Below are 18,343 nucleotides of genomic sequence, written 5' to 3' on the forward strand. Positions count from 1 at the left end.
CAGGCTTGTCTAGGGGGGGGGGTCAGGCTTGTCCTAGGGGGGAGTCAGGCTTGTCTAGGGGGGTCAGGCTTGTCTAGGGGGGTCAGGCTTGTCTAGGGGGGGGGTCAGGCTTGTCCTAGGGGGGGTCAGGCTTGTCTAGGGGGGGTCAGGCTTGTCTAGGGGGGGGTCAGGCTTGTCTAGGGGGGTCAGGCTTGTCCAGGGGGGGGGGGTCAGGCTTGTCTAGGCGGTGGGTCAGGCTTGTCTAGGGGGGGGTCAGGCTTGTCCAGGGGGGGGTCAGACTTGTCTGGGGGGGGGTCAGGCTTGTCCAGGGGCGGGGGTCAGGTTTGTCTGGGGGGGGTCAGGCTTGTCCAGGGGGGGGGTCAGGCTTGTCTAGGGGGGGTCAGGCTTGTCCAGGGGGGGGGGTCAGCTTGTCCAGGGGGGGGGTCAGGCTTGTCTAGGGGGGGGGGGGTAAGGCTTGTTCAGGGAGTGTCACGGCCCGGATGAGATGATGGACGAGTGTCAGAGGCTTCTCTAAACAACGACGACGGTCGGAGCGTCCCCGTCCGCACATGGCAGACAAATAAGACCGTCGGGGTTCTGTCATGAGGCTTACCCCGGCAGGGGCCTCGCTCCCGCGTCGAGAGGCGCGATCACCCTTCCTGTAACAACAATCACACGGCACGCGCTGACAAGCGAGGCAAAGGAGCCCCCGGGTAGCCCACACACACTTGTCGGGGCAAGGGCTGTGAAAGAGCATAAGGGCCGTCCATAAATGACGTCACGGCATTTTTGGACGATTTTTGACCCCCCCCCCCTTCGTCACACGACGTCACAAAAAGTCAGACCCCCCCCAAATATGACGTAACAAAGCTCTGCCCCCCCCCCAAAAAACATGCTTCAAATCGCTTTAAACTATTGTCATTGTAGTGCGTATTTAATGTGGTGCTGCACTCTGATGTTGTAGGAGAAACATTTATTTAAAAAAGTATATTTAATTCAGTAGAACGTGTTGTCTATATTTACGTAAAGTTGCGCATTTTGATGTGACGTCACATTTCCCAAACCCCCCCCTCGTCACACATCGTCACAAAATGTCTGACCCCCCCCCCTCCCCTAGGTGTGTGACGTCATTTATGGACCGCCCCTATGTTCGTAGCGTAGCGCGCTAACCGCAGCGCCACCACTCGCTGTACACACCTCACCCCCACCATGCTCACCCACACTAACTCACCACGCTCACCACGCTCACCACGCTCACCACGCTTACCACGCTCACCACGCTCACCACGCTCGCCACGCTCACCACGCTTACCACGCTCACCACGCTCACCACGCTCGCCACGCTCGCCACGCTCACCACGCTCGCCACGCTCACCACGCTCACCACGCTCGCCACGCTCACCACGCTCACCACGCTCACCACGCTCACCACGCTTACCCTGTTCACGCCATCCAGGCGCCAAGCCTAGAGAAACGACAGCCAGACACCGTTAGACTCACGTCGATTAAATCGACGGCGTGGCTTGGCCACAGCTGCGTCTGCAACAAGTCAGTTTAGGCTGAGTTGACCTAAGGCGCCGTCTATAAATGACGTCACGCACCTGGGGGGGGGGGGGGCGTCAGACATTTGTGACGATGTGTGACGAGGAGGGGGGAGGTGTTTGAGAAATGTGACGTCACCTCAAAATGGGCAACTTTAAATAAATATAGAATTATAATCTTAGTTTTTTCGGTAAAGTCAAGTTGAAGGGAAACAACAACGTGACTTTACCGAAAAAACTAAGAATATGAATTACTGCAGTCACGAAAGCTTTAAATCAAAATATAGAATTGTTATAATAACACTAATTGTTATAACAACACTCCTACAACATCAGAGTGCAGCGCCACATTAAATACGCAATACGATGACAATAGTTTAAAGCGATTTGAAGCATGTTTTATTTTCAAAATGGAAATGTTTTTTGTGGGGGGCGGGGGGAGGGGGCAGAGCTTTGTGACGTCATATTTGACGGGGGGGGGGAGGGGTCTGACTTTTTGTGATGCCGTGTGACGAGGGAGGGGGGTTAAAAAATCATCCAAAAATCGCGTGACGTCATTTATGGACGTCCCCTAAGGGAGGCTCAAGGTCGGGCGAATGCACCTCGACTGAGACCGGCCCCAGAGTTTTGCTTGTGTTGAAGCAATCAACGGTGATGAAATGACCCACTCCCACAAAAGGCCACGTTTTCTGATGGGATGTGTAGCAAAAATAATTAATGTTCTACGCGAAGGGACAGATACGTGAATGAGGTAAACATTCTGGATGGTTGTTTTGTTATCCACATTCGCCACGCCGATCATCGTGATTGTATCATTCGACCTCTTTTTGCCAGTACCAAAATGTAGTAATGGTGGTTTTCCCCAATTGGTGCTGTACGCCTTTGGGCGTCCTCTGGTCTAGCACCAATTGAGACGAGGCTCAAAGAAAGCTGTTCTCTGGTGTGGACCATCAGCTTCAAGGACAATGCATCATATTATCAGAGTGTGTTTTTTTGTTTGCATTTTGACCACAAGCATTGTGGTTAATGCAGACGTGATTCCTTGTAAAAAGGTTTCAGTTTTGTTGCCAGAAAAAAGAGGGAAACCCCTATTATTAGATCGTGATTATATTGTATTTTGGGGGGGGGGGGGGGGGGGGGACTAGTGGACGAGTTGGCGTGGCTGTGTAAAAATGGGCGTGGCTAGCACCGTGAAGGGGCGGGGTTAACACAGGGAACGGGCGTGGCTAACGTTGGAAAGGGGCGGGGCTGCCACCTGCACTTCGTGTCCCAGTTGAGCCTCGCTGAAATGTGGTCCATTTAACAGCACTACAGTAATAGTACTGCCCTCTTAACGACCACCCCTGTTAACGACTACTCGCTTAACGACGGCCTCAATAGAGCCAAATGTGTAGTGTATAGTGTAGTGTATAGTAGTGTATAGTACAGTGGTGCAGTGTATAGCAGTGCAGTGTATAGTAGTGTAGAGTAGTGTAGTGTATAGTAGTGTAGTGTATAGCGTAGTGTATAGTAGTGTATAGTGTATAATAGTGTAGAGTATAGTAGTGTAGAGTAGTGTAATGTGTAGTGTATGGTAGTGTAGTGTATAGCGTATAGTGTAGTGTATAGTGTAGTGTATAGTGTAGTGTATAGTAGTGTAGTGTAAAGTAGTGCATAGTATAGTGTATAGTAGTGTAGAGTAGAACCCCTCTTAACGACCACCACTGTTAACGACTAATCGCTTAACGACGAGCCCCCATAGAGCCCAATGTGTAGTGTATAGTGTAGTGTATAGTAGCCTATAGTTGTATAGGATATAGTAGTGTAGTGTATAGCAGTGTAGTGTATAGTAGTGTAGTATATAGTAGTGTAGTGTATTGTGGTGTAGTGTGTAGTAGTGTATAGTGTAGTGTATAGTGTAGTGTATAGTGTAGTGTATAGTAGTGTAGTGTATAGTAGTGTAGTGTATAGTGTATATTAGTGTAGTATATAGTGTAGTGTATAGTAGTGTAGTGTATAGTAGTGTAGTGTATAGTAGTGTAGTGTATAGTAGTGTATAATGTAGTGTATAGTAGTGTATAGTGTAGTGTATAGTAGTGTATAGTAGTGTATACTACTGTAGTGTATAGTAGTGTATAGTGTAGTGTATAGTAGTGTAGTGCCTCCATAGAGCCCAATGTGTTCACTTACCGACCATTCCCCTATTCACAGCGGGCTGTTGTAGCTACAGTAATTATTAATTCATTGATTAACCATGTTTCTTTCAATATTATGTGTTTATAATTCTGTTAGTAACTGTATGTATTAATATCCGTTGTTTAAATAGTATAAAGTACATTTCACGGTTTAAAAAAAGGTAACTTTCGATGCTGTCGGTACGAATGAACCCTTTTAACCGTGCATTTCCTTTCCTCGCTTAGCGACCAAATCACTTGCCGGACGGTTTCGTGGAACCTATCAGCGTCGCTAAGAGGGGCTTCTACTCCATCCGCTTTAGGCGAGCCGACCTAGAGATATCCCATGCCAGGTCGGTGGGCAGGAGAGGGGGGAGTAGGGGTGGGGTGGGTGGGGTGCAAGGCCGTAGCCATGGAGTCAATATTGGGGGGACCAAATCTTCCAGGGGTCTGGGGGTCCTAAAATATATATAAAACAAATTCACTAACACATTGGATGGACTTTTTATTCATTTTATACAATAATGTCTAATAGTGTTATTGTATTTACATTGCTCTGTTTTTTTTCTGTTTACCTTTCTTGTTTCATTGTATGTAATGGCAGAGGTTAGGGATTAATAAAGTACAACCATAACCACAATCATGTAAACAGAAATCTATTTTATAGCAATATATTGGGGGGGGGGATATTTTGAGCATGTTTGAATATTGGGGGGGGGATGTGTCAGGGACACTCACCCGCGCAGGGCTGAGGGGTGCACGTCTCGTACTGAGCTGGGGGCCTGGGCAGGCAGCCCCCCCGGGAGGCTGGGCTGAGTTGGAGCATGTTCGCCCCCTGGACCGAAGGCCCGGGGGGGCAGGGCCCCCCGAGGGGGTGGTGGGGGGCCCGCAGGAGGTGGAGCACGAGGACCATGGCGACCAGCAGCTCCAAATGCCGGGGGCTGCGCTCACGCGCAGAGAGGTCAAGGAGGGAGAAAGGCAGTAAGGGGGGGGGGGGGTGGCAAGCGTTGTTAGCGAGCGCCTATCCCTAATCTCTGACATTAATAGGAGGCTGAGTCAAAGTAGGGGAGGGCCCGCGACTGGTTTTAATTTCGCTCGCCACTGGGTTCATAGCGCAGTGAGCTGATCGCTGCGCCACCACTCCCCCCCCGGCGCCCCCCCCCCCCACCACAGACCCCTCTCACCCTGACACTGCTGCACTTACACCCCCCCCCACCACAGACCCCTCTCCCCCCCCCCACCACAGACCCCTCTCCCCCCCCACCACAGACCCCTCTCCCCCCCCACCACAAACCCCTCTCCCCCCCCACCACAGACCCCATCTCCCCCCCCCCACCACAGACCCCTCTCCCCCCCCCCCACCACAGACCCCTCTCCCCCCCCACCACAGACCCCTCTCACCCTGACACTGCTGCACGCTACACTCCTCATACTCCACGGGGGTCCCCGGGCAGGGCACTCCCCGGGCCCCCCGGGTCCCAGGCCCGTGGCTGCACCCCCTCCTCCGGGTTCGGAACCCCTTGCCGCAGTCTCGCGTGCAGGGGGTCCAGGGCCCCCAGGGTCCCCATACGGGGGGATGGAGCTCCCCACTCTCGTAACCTTTGCTCCTTGACTCCACGTCAGGTCCTGGAAGGGGAGGGAGTGGGGGGGAGAGGGGGGGGTTCGTTATGGGCACTACGGTGGCTAGGAGATGTTAACTACCTCGCCCGCCATAATAGAGGGGGGGGGGGGGTTTGGGTGAGATTGCGTGAATGTATAAATGTTGTGTCGTTAAAACCCGCCACCACCCGACACAGCCGACGAGTAAGGGTTGTCACGTAAACAGAACGTGGCCAGCTCGTCACTAGTACAGCACTAGTGTATCGTAGTGTATAGTGTAGTGTATAGTGTAGTGTATAGTGTAGTGTATAGTGTGGTGTATAGTGTAGTGTATAGTGTAGTGTATAGTGTAGTGTATAGTGTAGTGTATAGTGTAGTGTATAGTGTGGTGTATAGTGTAGTGTATAGTGTAGTGTATAGTGTAGTGTATAGTGTAGTGTATTGTGTAGTGTATAGTGTAGTGTATAGTGTGGTGTATAGTGTAGTGTATAGTGTAGTATATAGTGTAGTGTATAGTGTAGTGTATAGTGTAGTGTATAGTGTATGTGTAGTGTGTATGTGTATAGTGTAGTGTATAAGTGTAGTGTATAGTGTAGTGTATAGTGTAGTGTAGTGTATAGTGTAGTATATAGTGTAGTGTATAGTGTAGTGTATTGTGTAGTGTATAGTGTAGTGTATAGTGTGGTGTATAGTGTAGTGTATAGTGTAGTATATAGTGTAGTGTATAGTGTAGTGTATAGTGTGTAGTGTATAGTGTAGTATACTAGTACAGCACACCGGGTGTGTGTTGGAGAGCCAAGCCACAACATTTACAATCTGAGTACGACGTTTCACCAGTAATTGCAACCAGCTTCATCAGGCGACAAGCCAGATTTGTGGAGAAGTCCACCTGTTTCATTTCCATATATAGAGGCGTAGATGTGGTGACCACGCTTCTGCGCTCTTGTGGAATGATGGGGGGGGGGGGGAGTTACTGAGTAAACCTACATTATGCATGCGCATCATGCGAGCCCTTTGAACTTGTCCTTCCTGTCTATTGTGTGTATTAAAATAGCCCTACCAATCCCGATTGAAGTAAGCTGCCCTTTCGTAGGCATGCATTTAAATAATGACTTCACGGTTAAAGTTACAATCTTGATTTGACGTGACTGCAGGAATCCACAGTCTTTCACCACGTAGGTAGAAAACAAATAATAGATCACGCGACGTTTCCATCGCAACGCAAGCAATCGTCATCAGGTGGGACAACCACAGCAAGGAAAAAAAACCTGCTGGAGTAGGCGAGAGAGGTCTGCCGTGGCCACGGCAACGAACGCTTCCAGAGTCGTATAAACAAAAATAACACGCAGAAGGTTGCTTCGGGAGAGAGCTGCAAACATTCCCTCCACCAGGTCCGAAGGTGCGTTCAAGGTGGTCGCGGAATCTCCCAATGTTGGCATCTTGCAAGCCTTGCCCCTAGAGTGAATAGCCATGTTGTCGTGCAGGGCCCCCATACGGGACCCCCCCCCCCAATCAAACCACCCCCCCCCCCCGTCTCGTGTTTGCCTCTCACCCGAACAGGTCACGTCATCCCCTGGAGCACAGTACCGCATCTCCACGCTCCGGGGTCCTACCACCAGCCCCCCACCGTCACCCCACCACGACGACAGTGGCCACGACAGGAACATCGTCGTCGACGACGACGACGACGATGGCGATGGGACGACCCTGGCCCGGCACGTGTAGCGCCACCGTTGCTCGTGGCGTCCCCGTTGACCCCCGTGGGGGGCTCGACCCCCCGTGGGATCCACGGAGACCCAGGGTCCCCATGGGTCACCCTGCGTACCTCCGGGCACGGCTGCGGGTTGCACACCTGGGTGTCCTGCGAGTGTGTGTGCGTGCGTGTGCAAGTGAATGGGTGTGCGTGCGTGTGTATGTGCATTGATGTGTGTGTGTGCAGGTGTGTGTGTGTGTGCGTGCGTGCGTGTGCAAGTGAATGGGTGTGCGTGCGTGTGTATGTGCATTGATGTGTGTATGTGCAAGTGTGTGTGTGTGTAGGGGGACACGGGAAATGTGAAGGAAATATTCCTCGACAGTGATGATGCTGATGGTGAGGGCGAAACCGGTTTCTCCACCCCCGTGGGGTCGGTGGTCCAAATGACTGCACGGCACGCACACACGCACACACAAACAATCACTCAGTTCTATTGAGCTGGTGCTCTGGGCAAGGCTGAGAGAGCTCTGCACATCTTTGCGCGTTGTCACATCCAAGGTGACTCGCGCAGCTTGACACACACACACACACAAGACAAAGATCCCCCGTGTAGACTGCATTGACTTCACGGCAAGTGCTGTTAGCGAGCACCTACGAAGGCACACGAGGGGGTGGGTGGCCAGCACAGACACCGGGCCGCCTTTTCCCCTCGAGTGGCGATGTTTACCACACCGCACCAGGTACTAATTTGAGGTCGAGTCGACCTAGGGGAGGCCCCCAGGACCGCTTCAGACAATCGTCACTGGTGTTGGCCGTGAGCGGAATCCGATCTCGGGTCGCCGGGTTCATAGCGCAGTAGCGCTAACCGCTACACCACCGCTCCCACACACACACATGTGCAACACACACACGTGCACACACACACACGTGCACACACACACACACACGTGCACACACACACACGTGCACACACACACACACACGTGCACACACACACACGTGCACACACACACACACACACGTGCACACACACACACGTGCACACACACACACACACGTGCACACACACACACGTGCACACACATACACACACGTGCACACACACACACACGTGCACACACACACGTGCACACACACACGTGCAACAACAACAACAACCGCCATTCGCCACTAAGTGGCGGTGACGTCACCACGACGCTTGTGCCAGGCTATGTGCACCCTGAGGCCACGTGAAGTGTCGAACGCCCGCTGGCAGGAGGTCACGGGCAGACCCAGGTGCCACGGGTCGACTGACTGAGATGACTGGCTGATGCACCACCTGTGCCCCCTACTGTGCCAACCTGCTGTGCTTTAGCCACCCGGCGCTCCGCTCGCTGTGTGAGCGTCGCTCCTCCGCCCTCCGTTGTTGTTGGAGGCGACTGCCTCCAACTGCCCAGTAGCATCCTTCACGAGCCTTCCTCCACAGGGGCCGATCTTGACACCGCTGGTACCAGTCATCGGCAAGTCCACTCAGCTCCACGTCCTCCTGTACCACATCACTCCATCTCTTCTCTAGCCCGTGCCGCGCCCGCTTAGCCCCCTCAATCCGGCCAAACAAAAGCTGTTTCGGCATGCGGTGGCTGGGCATGCGGGCTACATGACCCAGCCATCGCAGCCTTGCCTGCCGGAGGAGCTCACCGATGGGACCCTGCCCAGATCTTTCAAGGATTTGTGAGCTCCTCACACAATCCAGTCTGGTTAAACCCAGGATGGATCGTAGGCAGGCCAGCCTAAATGTTTCTAACCGGCGAAGATGTTCCATTAGGGGGTCCCACGTTTCGCAAGCGTAGAGAAGGGAGGGAATGACCGTGGCCGAGAAGACCTGAAACTTAGTGCGGAGCGACAGACCAGGTAGCTTCCACACAGCGTTACGCAACCGATGAAAAGATATTGCCGCTCGACTGATTCGGAGTGAGACCTCTGCTGTTAAACTGGAGCCAGTCATAAGCACACTGCCCAGGTATGGGAAACTCTCCACTCTCTCCACAACTGCCCCACCACCGATTGGGAGTTGTGGGGGCGGAGTGTCCGATGGTACAAAATACCCAGGCAGGTGCTTAGTTTTGGTGGGGCTGATGGTAAGGCCCCACCTCTTAGTGGCACGCTCCAGTCTCAGCAGCAGCGTCTCCAACTCCTCCTCTGACTGAGCAGCTATTACCAAGTCATCAGCATACATAACGTGGTTGAGCAATAGGGAGCCATCCCTTGACCGCACCCGGGCATCGATTAGCCTCCCATTATATCTGTACCATATGGAGATTCCCCCGGTACAGCTATTGAAGGCTTCACGAACTACGTGGTCAAAATAGATGTTAAATAATGTGGGAGCCAGAGGACATCCCTGTCGCACCCAAAGGTGTACAGGGAATGGCTCTGACTCCCGGCCACGTAGTTTTACCCGGGCCCGCTCACCATCATGAAGGTCCTTAATGATCGTGAGCAGAGGGTCAGGTACTCCAAAAGCACGAAGAACGACCCAGAGCCCAGGCCTACTGATGGTATCATAGGCCTTGACCAGGTCAATAAAGCAGAGATGTAGGTCTTGTTGGAATTCCCTACACCTCTGCTGTAGCAGACGGACAGAAAATATGGCATCTGTGCAGGACCGCCCTTTCCTGAAACCGCATTGGGGCTCCGCAAGCCTCTCCTCAGCGTGCCTGGCAAGGCGATGCTGAATAATCCTTGCCAGGACCTTTCCCGGCACACTGAGGAGTGAGATGCCCCTGTAGTTGTTACAGTCTGTGCGGTCCCCCTTCTTAAAAAGGGGGACCACCAGGGCATCCTTCCAATCCTGCGGAACCCGTCCAGTGGTCCAGACTGTTGTTATGATGTCATATAGGGCAGTCTGTGCACAAACGCCACCCTCCCTCAGCATTTCGCTTGGGAGATCATCTCTGCCCGCTGCCTTTCCTGGTCTCAGACTCCGGATCGCCTTCAATACTTCCTCAGCAGATGGCACCTCAGCCAGCCACTCACAGGGGGTGACTTCATCCAATATTTGAGGCACCGCAGCCTCAGCAGGGTCATCCTCACTTTGTGCCACGATGTTTTCCTGGCTGAGGGATTTTCCCTCCCCCAGGATCTCACAGAAATGCTCAGCAAATCTGCGAACCTGTTCCTGGGGGTCGGAAATTGGATCACCGTTTTTTCCCCTAATGATGGTAATAGGTGTGGCGCTGCAGGTTGCTTTTTTGATGGAGTTAAATAGAGATTTGTGATCACGGGCCACTGAGGCAGACTCCATCTCCTCAGCAACCCGCGACCACCACCCATCCTTGCAGCGCCTCACGGCTCTCCGAACCTCCGAGCGAAGGCTGCGGTAAGCCTCCTCATTCTCTGACGTGGGATTCTGTAGCCGATGACAGTGGGCCTGTCGCTTTTTCTCAACCATCGTGAACAGCTCCTCTGTCATCCAGGGTGTCTGGGGAGGTCTGGACCGCGTACCCAAAGCAGCCATTGCAGCTGCATGAGTCACAGTCCTAAACCTCGCCCATTTACCCTCGACATCAGGAGGAGTCGGGGACGATGCCAATCCCAGCCGCAAGCGATGATGAAATTCTCGCTTGCAACTTTCATCAGATAACTGAGACCAGGCCACTTTAGGTTGGAATGGGGTCCTGGGTGTACACCCACCACCGGAGTGGAAGAATGGCAGGCGCATCTTACAGATGACTAGTCGATGGTCAGAGGGCAGATCAGCTCCACGGTAGGTCCTGGTGTCAAGGACATGGGCTCGCATTCGCTGGTCCGTCACTATGTAATCCAGCAGATGTTCTTGCTTGGACCCGGCATGCATCCATGATGTTGTGTGGATGCGCCGATGCCGGAACAGCGTGTTGGTAATTACAAGCCCATGGGCTGCACAAAAATCTAGCAGCCTCCTACCGTTGTTATTGAGCTGATCTGGCCCATGCCCTCCAATCACTCCAGACCAGGTGCCAGTATCATGACCAACTCGGGCATTGAAGTCACCCAACATGATGACTCTATCCCGAGGGGCCACTTTAGCCAGCACCTGTGACAGGAGGTCATAGAAGGCATCTGACTCATCGGCTTTGCCTGCATCCCTCCACGGATGTTCATCTTCGGTGGGGGCATAAGTAACCACGACCACCATTCCTCGCCTCCGGTTGATGGGAAGGCGAGCCCAAAGTAGCCTGGGGCTTACAGCTTCCCACACCTCACCGCCACGCTCCCACGCCCCCTTCATTCTTTTGTTCAAAAGAAGACCCACACCCTGTTGTTTGGCAGTCTGCTGCCCCGAGTAGAGGACTGTCCACCCCTCATGGTGGCAGGAGCCAGAGCCGGTCCACCGGACCTCCTGAATGCCGCATAGATCCAGGCGGTACCGGTCCAGCTCCCGACAGAGGAGTGGCAGCCTCTCCTCTGCAGTGAGCGTTCGAACATTCCACGTGGCCAACCGTAGTGGCTTTTCGTTGTTTCTGGAGTAGCCCCGAGGGTAGGTATTCAATCTCCTGGCTCCGCCAATTGGGGTTTGGCCAGGAGACGTCATAGACGCCTGGCCCCCCGGGGCCTCCGGCACAAGCTTAGTTGTTACATATTTCAGTTTAATTCGTAGTTTCGTGGTAATTAATTGAAGGTGGAGGGGTTACCAGCCCCTCGCACCCGTCCAGAGCCCCCGTTTAGCCCCTGTGGTGGACACATATGCCATGAGGGGAGGAGCCAATCAAAATTGGATCTCCCCCCACAGCGCTGTCCACGACAGAGTTGCCCGTCCGGCACCGCGAGGAGGTAGGGGGTTGTTTTGCCGTGCACACACATACACACACACGTGCACACACACACACACACACGTGCACACACATACACACACACGTGCACACACACACATACACACACGTGACCCGCACCTGGTCGCATCCCGGGCACGTGCGTCCGCCCGCGCACGAGCGCGTGCGTGTGCGCACCCCCCCGGCGCACACGGCGCTGCAGCCCCCCCAGGGGTTCCAGGGCCCCCACAGGGATGCGGCGGGGCACGGCGCGGTCACGTTACAGGGCCTGGGGAGACGCGGAGGTGGGGCGGGGGTTGGGGGGGGGGAGAGAGACATCAGTGGGGACACGGGGTCACGGGGTCACGAGGACACGGGTCACGGGGTCATGTGGACACGGGTCACAGGAACACGGGGACACACCGGGGGTCACGGAGACGACATGGGAGCTTCGAGGCGATATGGGGTCACGGGGTCACACGGAGACGGGGAACACAGAGACAGCGAGATACGATGCTTTTGGCGGTGGTCATTTTCACGACCATATTGGGGGGCATAATGACGATGTTGGTGGTCATGATGATGTTGGTGGTGGTGGTGGTGATGATGATGATGATGGTTATGATGATGTTGGTGGTGGTGATGTTGGTGGTCATGATGATGATGGTGGTGGTGATGATGATGATGGTTATGATGATGTTGGTGGTGGTGATGAGGATGATGGTGGTGGTGATGATGATGATGGTTATGATGATGTTGGTGGTGGTGATGATGATGCTTATGATGATGTTGGTTTTGAGGTTGGTGGTGATGATGATGATGGTTATGATGATGTCGGTGGTGGTGATGATGATGATGATGTTGATGGTGGTTATGACGATGTTGGTGATGATGTCGGTGGTGATGATGGTGATGTTACCTCTCCTCCCGCCCGTCCCCCGCACACCCCCTGCCCCCGTGCCGAGGCGAGGGGCTCTCACAGGAGCGAGCTCGGCTCTGCCGCCCGCGGCCGCACGAGGAGGAGGAGGAGCAGGGCCCCCACTGGGCCCACGTCGCCCACGCGCCATCCCTGCCGTACAGACAAAGACAAAGACCCCCCAGGTAGCCCACAGCGGCTGAGTGAGAGGTCGAGTGAGACGCTGCGTGGGCGGGTGAGCTCAAGTTCAGAGTCTGAGTGGATGTTAATTGACCAGGTGAGGACCCGGACCAATGTGCCACGCCAAATCATGCCGTTGTTCAAACTGCTCTCGCGCTCGCACACAACAACAACAACAACAAAGACAAGACAAAGATCCCCCGTATAGTCTGTAACAGACTGTTGGGGCAAGTGCTCTTAACGAGCGGCAACTGTGGCGGGCGCGGCTCCGGCCGGCCACCGCCACCGCCACGCCCGGCCGCCTTTGTCTCCCTCGCGTGTTCAAGGCTGAGTCGACCTAGGGGAGACCAGCACGCACCTGCTGCAGTTGGCCACGTGCACGCGCGCCCCCTCGCAGCCGCGCCCCCCGCAACGCGGCGGGGGGCCCTCGCACTCGCGCCTGCGGCACTCGCACCGAGAGGGGGGCCCCGGGGGGGCCCCCGCCCGGCGGGGCCCCCCGCGGTGGCCGACGCCGCCCAGCTGCTCGCAGCGCTGCCACGGCGACCACGGCCCGAACGCCCCGTCCACCGTCACGTCCACCGCCCCGTCCACCGTCACGTCCACCGCCCCGTCCACCGTCACGTCCACCGCCCCGTCCACCGCCCCGTCCATCGCCCCGTCCACCGTCACGTTCCGCACCTGCGATAGGGGGAGGTGGGGGGGGGGGGGCGGTGGGGTTGGGGGGTAAATGGGGGGGGATGGGGGGGTAAATGGGGGGGGGGTGGTGGGGGTGTTTGTAGGTGGATATCGGTTCAGATGTCGCTCGCCGCCTCTGACGAGACTTGAGGGTGCAGGGGAGCGAGTTGGCAGTGATGCAGGGGGCGCTCAACTACTGCACCGCCACTCTGCATGCGTGTGTACACGTGTGTGTACACGTGTGTGTGTGTACACGTCTGTGTGTGAACGTGTGTGTGTGAGTACGCGTATGTGTGTGTGTACACGTGTGCGTGTGTACACGTGTGTGTACACGTGTGTGTGTGTGAACGTGTATGTGTAAGTACGCGTATGTGTACACGTGTGTGTGTGTACACGTCTGTGTGTGAGTACGCGTATGTGTGTGTGTACACGTGTGTGTGTACACGTGTGTGTGTACGCATGCTTAGTTTACCAAAATTAAGCACCTGCCTGGGTATTTTGTACCATCGGACACTCCACTCCCACAACTCCCAATCGGTGATGGGGCAGTTGTGGAGAGAGTGGAGAGTTTCCCATACCTGGGCAGTGTGCTTATAACCGGCTCCAGTTTAACAGCAGAGGTCTCACTCCGAATCAGTCGAGCGGCAATATCTTTTCATCGGTTGCGTAACGCTGTGTGGAAGCTACCTTGTCTGTCGCTCCGCACTAAACTTCAGGTCTTCTCGGCCACGGTCATTCCCTCCCTTCTCTATGCTTGCGAAACGTGGACCCCCCTAATGGAACATCTTCGCCGGTTAGAAACATTTAGGCTGGCCTGCCTACGATCCATCCTGGGTTTAACCAGACTGGATTGTGTGAGGAGCTCACAAATCCTTGAAAGATCTGGGCTAGGTCCCATCGGTGAGCTCCTCTGGCGGGCAAGGCTGCGATGGCTGGGTCATGTAGCCCGTATGCCAATCCACCGCATGCCGAAACAGCTTTTGTTCGGCCGGATCGAGGGGGCTAAACGGGCGCGACACGGCCTAGAGAAGAGATGGAGTGATGTGGTACAGGAGGATGTGGAGCTGAGTGGACTTGCCGATGACTGGTACCAGCGGTGTCAAGATCGGCCTCTGTGGAGGAGGCTCGTGAAGGACGCTACTGGGCAGTTGGAGGCAGTCGCCCTCCAACAACAACGGAGGGTGGAGGAGCGATGCTCACAACAACGAGCGGAGCGCCGGGTGGCTAAAGCACAGCAGGTTGGCACAGTAGAGGGCACAGGTGGTGCATCAGCCAGTCATCTCAGTCAGTCGACCCGTGGCACCTGGGTCTGCCCCGTGACCTCCTGCCAGCGGGCGTTCGACACTTCACGTGGCCTTAGGGTGCACATAGCCTGGCACAAGCGTCGTGGTGACGCCACCGCCACTTAGTGGCGAATGGCGGTTGTTGTTGTTTACTACACGTGTGTGTGTGTGTGTGAACGTGTGCGTGAGTACGTGTGTGCGTGAGCACACGTGTGTGTGTGTGTGTGAACGTGTGTGTGAGTACGTGCGTGCGTGAGTACACGTGTGTGTGTGTGTGTGAACGTGTGCGTGAATACGTGTGTGTGTGAATACACGTGTGTGTGTGTGTTACCGGGCAATGCGTGAGCTCCTGCTCCCACAGGCCCATGTTGGAGCTCCTCTCTACCGTGGTGCATACCCCGCGGGGGGCATCCCACCCACAGTAGGGGTCCCGCACGCCCACACACAGCCTGGGGGGTGAGGGGGTGGGGGAAGAAGAGAGAGGGGGACAGGAGCGGCAGGGGATAGGAGGGAGTTGAAAGGGGAGAGGCGTGGGAGAGGGCGGGATGGAGAGAGTGAAGGGAGAGGTAGGGGAGGGAGGATGGTCAGGTTAGGGCAAGGGGAGTGAGGGGTCCAGCTCAGTGCTAGGGGTCAAGGTGGGTGCTAGGGGGTCAAGGTGAGTGCTCGGGGTCAAGGTGAGTGCTCGGGGTCAAGGTGAGTGCTAGGGGTCAAGGTGAGTGCTCGAGGTCAAGGTGAGTGCTAGGGGTCAATGTGAGTGCTAGGGGTCAAGGTGAGTGATCGGGATCAAGGTGAGTGATATGGGTCAAGGTGATTGCTAGGGGTCAAGGTGAGTGCTCGGGGTCAATGTGAGTGATCGGGGGTCAAGGTGAGTGCTAGGGGTCAAGGTGAGTGCTCGAGGTCAAGGTGAGTGCTAGGGGTCAATGTGAGTGCTAGGGGTCAAGGTGAGTGATCGGGATCAAGGTGAGTGATATGGGTCAAGGTGATTGCTAGGGGTCAAGGTGAGTGCTCGGGGTCAATGTGAGTGATCGGGGGTCAAGGTGAGTGCTAGGGGTCAAGGTGAGTGCTAGGGGTCAAGGTGGGTGCTAGGGGTCAAGATGAGTGCTAGGGGTCAAGGTGAGTGCTAGGGGTCAATGTTAGTGCTCGGGGTCAAGGTGAGTGCTAGGGGTCAATGTGAGTGCTAGGGGGCCAAGGTGAGTGCTCGGGGTCAAGGTGAGTGCTCGGGGTCAATGTGAGTGCTAGGGGTCAAGGTGAGTGCTCGGGGTCAAGGTGAGTGCTCGGGGTCAAGGTGCGTGCTCGGGGGTCAAGGTGAGTGCTAGGGGTCAAGGTGAGTGCTAGGGGTCAAGGTGAGTGCTAGGGGTCAAGGTGAGTGCTAGGGGTCAAGGTGAGTGCTCGGGGTCAAGGTGAGTGATCGGGATCAAGGTGAGTGATATGGGTCAAGGTGATTGCTAGGGGTCAAGGTGAGTGCTCGGGGTCAAGGTGAGTGCTAGGGGTCAAGGTGAGTGCTAGGGTCAAGGTGGGTGCTAGGGGTCAAGATGAGTGCTAGGGGTCAAGGTGAGTGCTAGAGGTCAAGGTGAGTGTTAGGGGTCAATGTGAGTGCTAGGGGTCAAGGTGAATGCTCGGGGTCAAGGTGAGTGATCGGGATCAAGGTGAGTGATATGGGTCAAGGTGATTGCTAGGGGTCAAGGTGAGTGCTCGGGGTCAAGGTGAGTGCTAGAGGTCAAGGTGAGTGCTATAAGTCAAGGTGGGTGCTAGGGGTCAAGATGAGTGCTAGGGGTCAAGGTGAGTGCTCGGGGTCAAGGTGAGTGCTCGGGGTCAATGTGAGTGCTAGGGGTCAAGGTGAGTGCTATGGGTCAAGGTGAGTGCTAGGGCTCAAGGTGAGTGCTATGGGTCAATGTGAGTGCTAGGGGTCAAGGTGAGTGCTAGGGGTCAAGGTGAGTGCTAGGGGTCAAGGTGAGTGCTATGGGTCAAGGTGAGTGCTAGGACTCAAGGTGAGTGCTCGGGGTCAATGTGAGTGCTAGGGGTCAAGGTGAGTGCTAGGGGTAAATGTTAGTGCTCGGGGTCAAGGTGAGTGCTCGGGGTCAAGGTGAGTGCTCGGGGTCAAGGTGAGTGCTTGGGGTCAATGTTAGTGCTCGGAGTCAAGGTGAGTGCTTGGGGTCAATGTGAGTGCTAGGGCTCAAGGTGAGTGCTAGGGGTCAAGGTGAGTGCTCGGGGTCGAGGTGAGTGCTTGGGGTCAATGTGAGTGCTCGGGGTCAAGGTGAGTGCTTGGAGTCAATGTGAGTGCTAGGGCTCAAGGTGAGTGCTAGGGCTCAAGGTGAGTGCTAGGGGTCAATGTGAGTGCTCGGGGTCAAGGTGAGTGCTAGGGCTCAATGTGAGTGCTAGGAGTCATGGTAAGTGCTAGGGGTCAATGTGAGTGCTAGGGCTCAAGGTGAGTGCTACGGCTCAAGGTGAGTGCTAGGGGTCAATGTGAGTGCTCGGGGTCACGTCGAGCGCCCGGGGTCAGGCCCTCACCGTCGCGACGCGTACGAGCGGCACCTCTGCAGCGGGAGGCGCGCCACCCCCCCGTCCAGCCCCACGAAGAGGGCCCCCCCCTCCCCCGGCGCCACGCGCAGGCTCGCGATGGCCCCCCAGGGCCCCCCGCCGGCGCCGCTCGCCTCCCCGGCGCCTCTCCTCAACTCGCCGATGTCTCCCCTCGTCTCCCCGCTGCTCCCACCTCCGCGGTGCCGACGACGGCGAAGACGCGGCCGGCGGCGGCGATGACGGTGGGCGAGCTGGGGGGGCTGTCGAGTCGTGGGCGGCGAGGTTCGGGGGGGCTCCGCCGGGAAGGGTCTCATCTCCTCCACCACGCAGGGGGGGGCGGCACCCCGCGGCTTCCACGCCGTGGACACCTTCAGCACCGCTCCCCCCTCTGCTCACGCACGCAGAGACCCCCACCACCACCGCCAAACCCCCAGGCACATGGGGCGAGAGATGTGAGCGAGCGCCTGCTAGGAGTGCACGCGTTGCGGGTGGAGCGGTGCGGTGCGGTTCAGTGTCGTGGTTGATCACTGCGGTTTTTTGCGGGGGAGTGGGGGGGGTTGGGTGGGGTTGGGGTGAGGGGGGGGGGTCACACCTGTGGCCAGGTAGAGCACGTGGTGCAGAGCCCGAGCCCCCTGCACGGGGTCCACGGCCAGCGCCGTGAGGCGGGCCCCCCCCCACGTGAACACGGGCCCCCCGCTCTCCGGCTCCACCGCCTGCGCCATGAGGATGAGGCGCTGGGCGTCGGAGAGGCTCCGCTCGGTCAGCCGGCCCCCCGCCACGCCGGGGTCACCCGGGCCCCCCACTCCTCGCTCGTCATCGTCATCATGATCGGCATCGTCGGTGTCGTCGTCGTCGTCTTCGTCACCGCCGCCCTGCGTGCCACACTACGCAGCATGCGACCATCACCAACATCACCACCGTCGTCAACATCACCGCCGTCGTCATCATCATCACCGCCGTCGTCATCATCATCGCCGTTGTCATCATCATCACCGTCGTCATCATCATTGCCGTCGTCATCATCACCGCCGTCGTCAT

At 56.1% G+C, this 18,343-nt stretch overlaps 1 pseudogene; it reads right to left on the reverse strand.

Annotated features, from left to right (window-relative positions):
* Positions 1-434: 434 nt before the first annotated feature.
* LOC142905639 (semaphorin-5B-like) overlaps positions 435-18,343 on the reverse strand; it is a 37,678-nt pseudogene continuing 19,769 nt past the window's right edge.

Source organism: Petromyzon marinus, chromosome 56 (assembly GCF_048934315.1).
Source record: "Petromyzon marinus isolate PM22_M1 ecotype Great Lakes invasive population chromosome 56, UKy_Petmar_22M1.pri1.0, whole genome shotgun sequence".
NCBI classification, from domain to species: domain Eukaryota; kingdom Metazoa; phylum Chordata; class Hyperoartia; order Petromyzontiformes; family Petromyzontidae; genus Petromyzon; species Petromyzon marinus.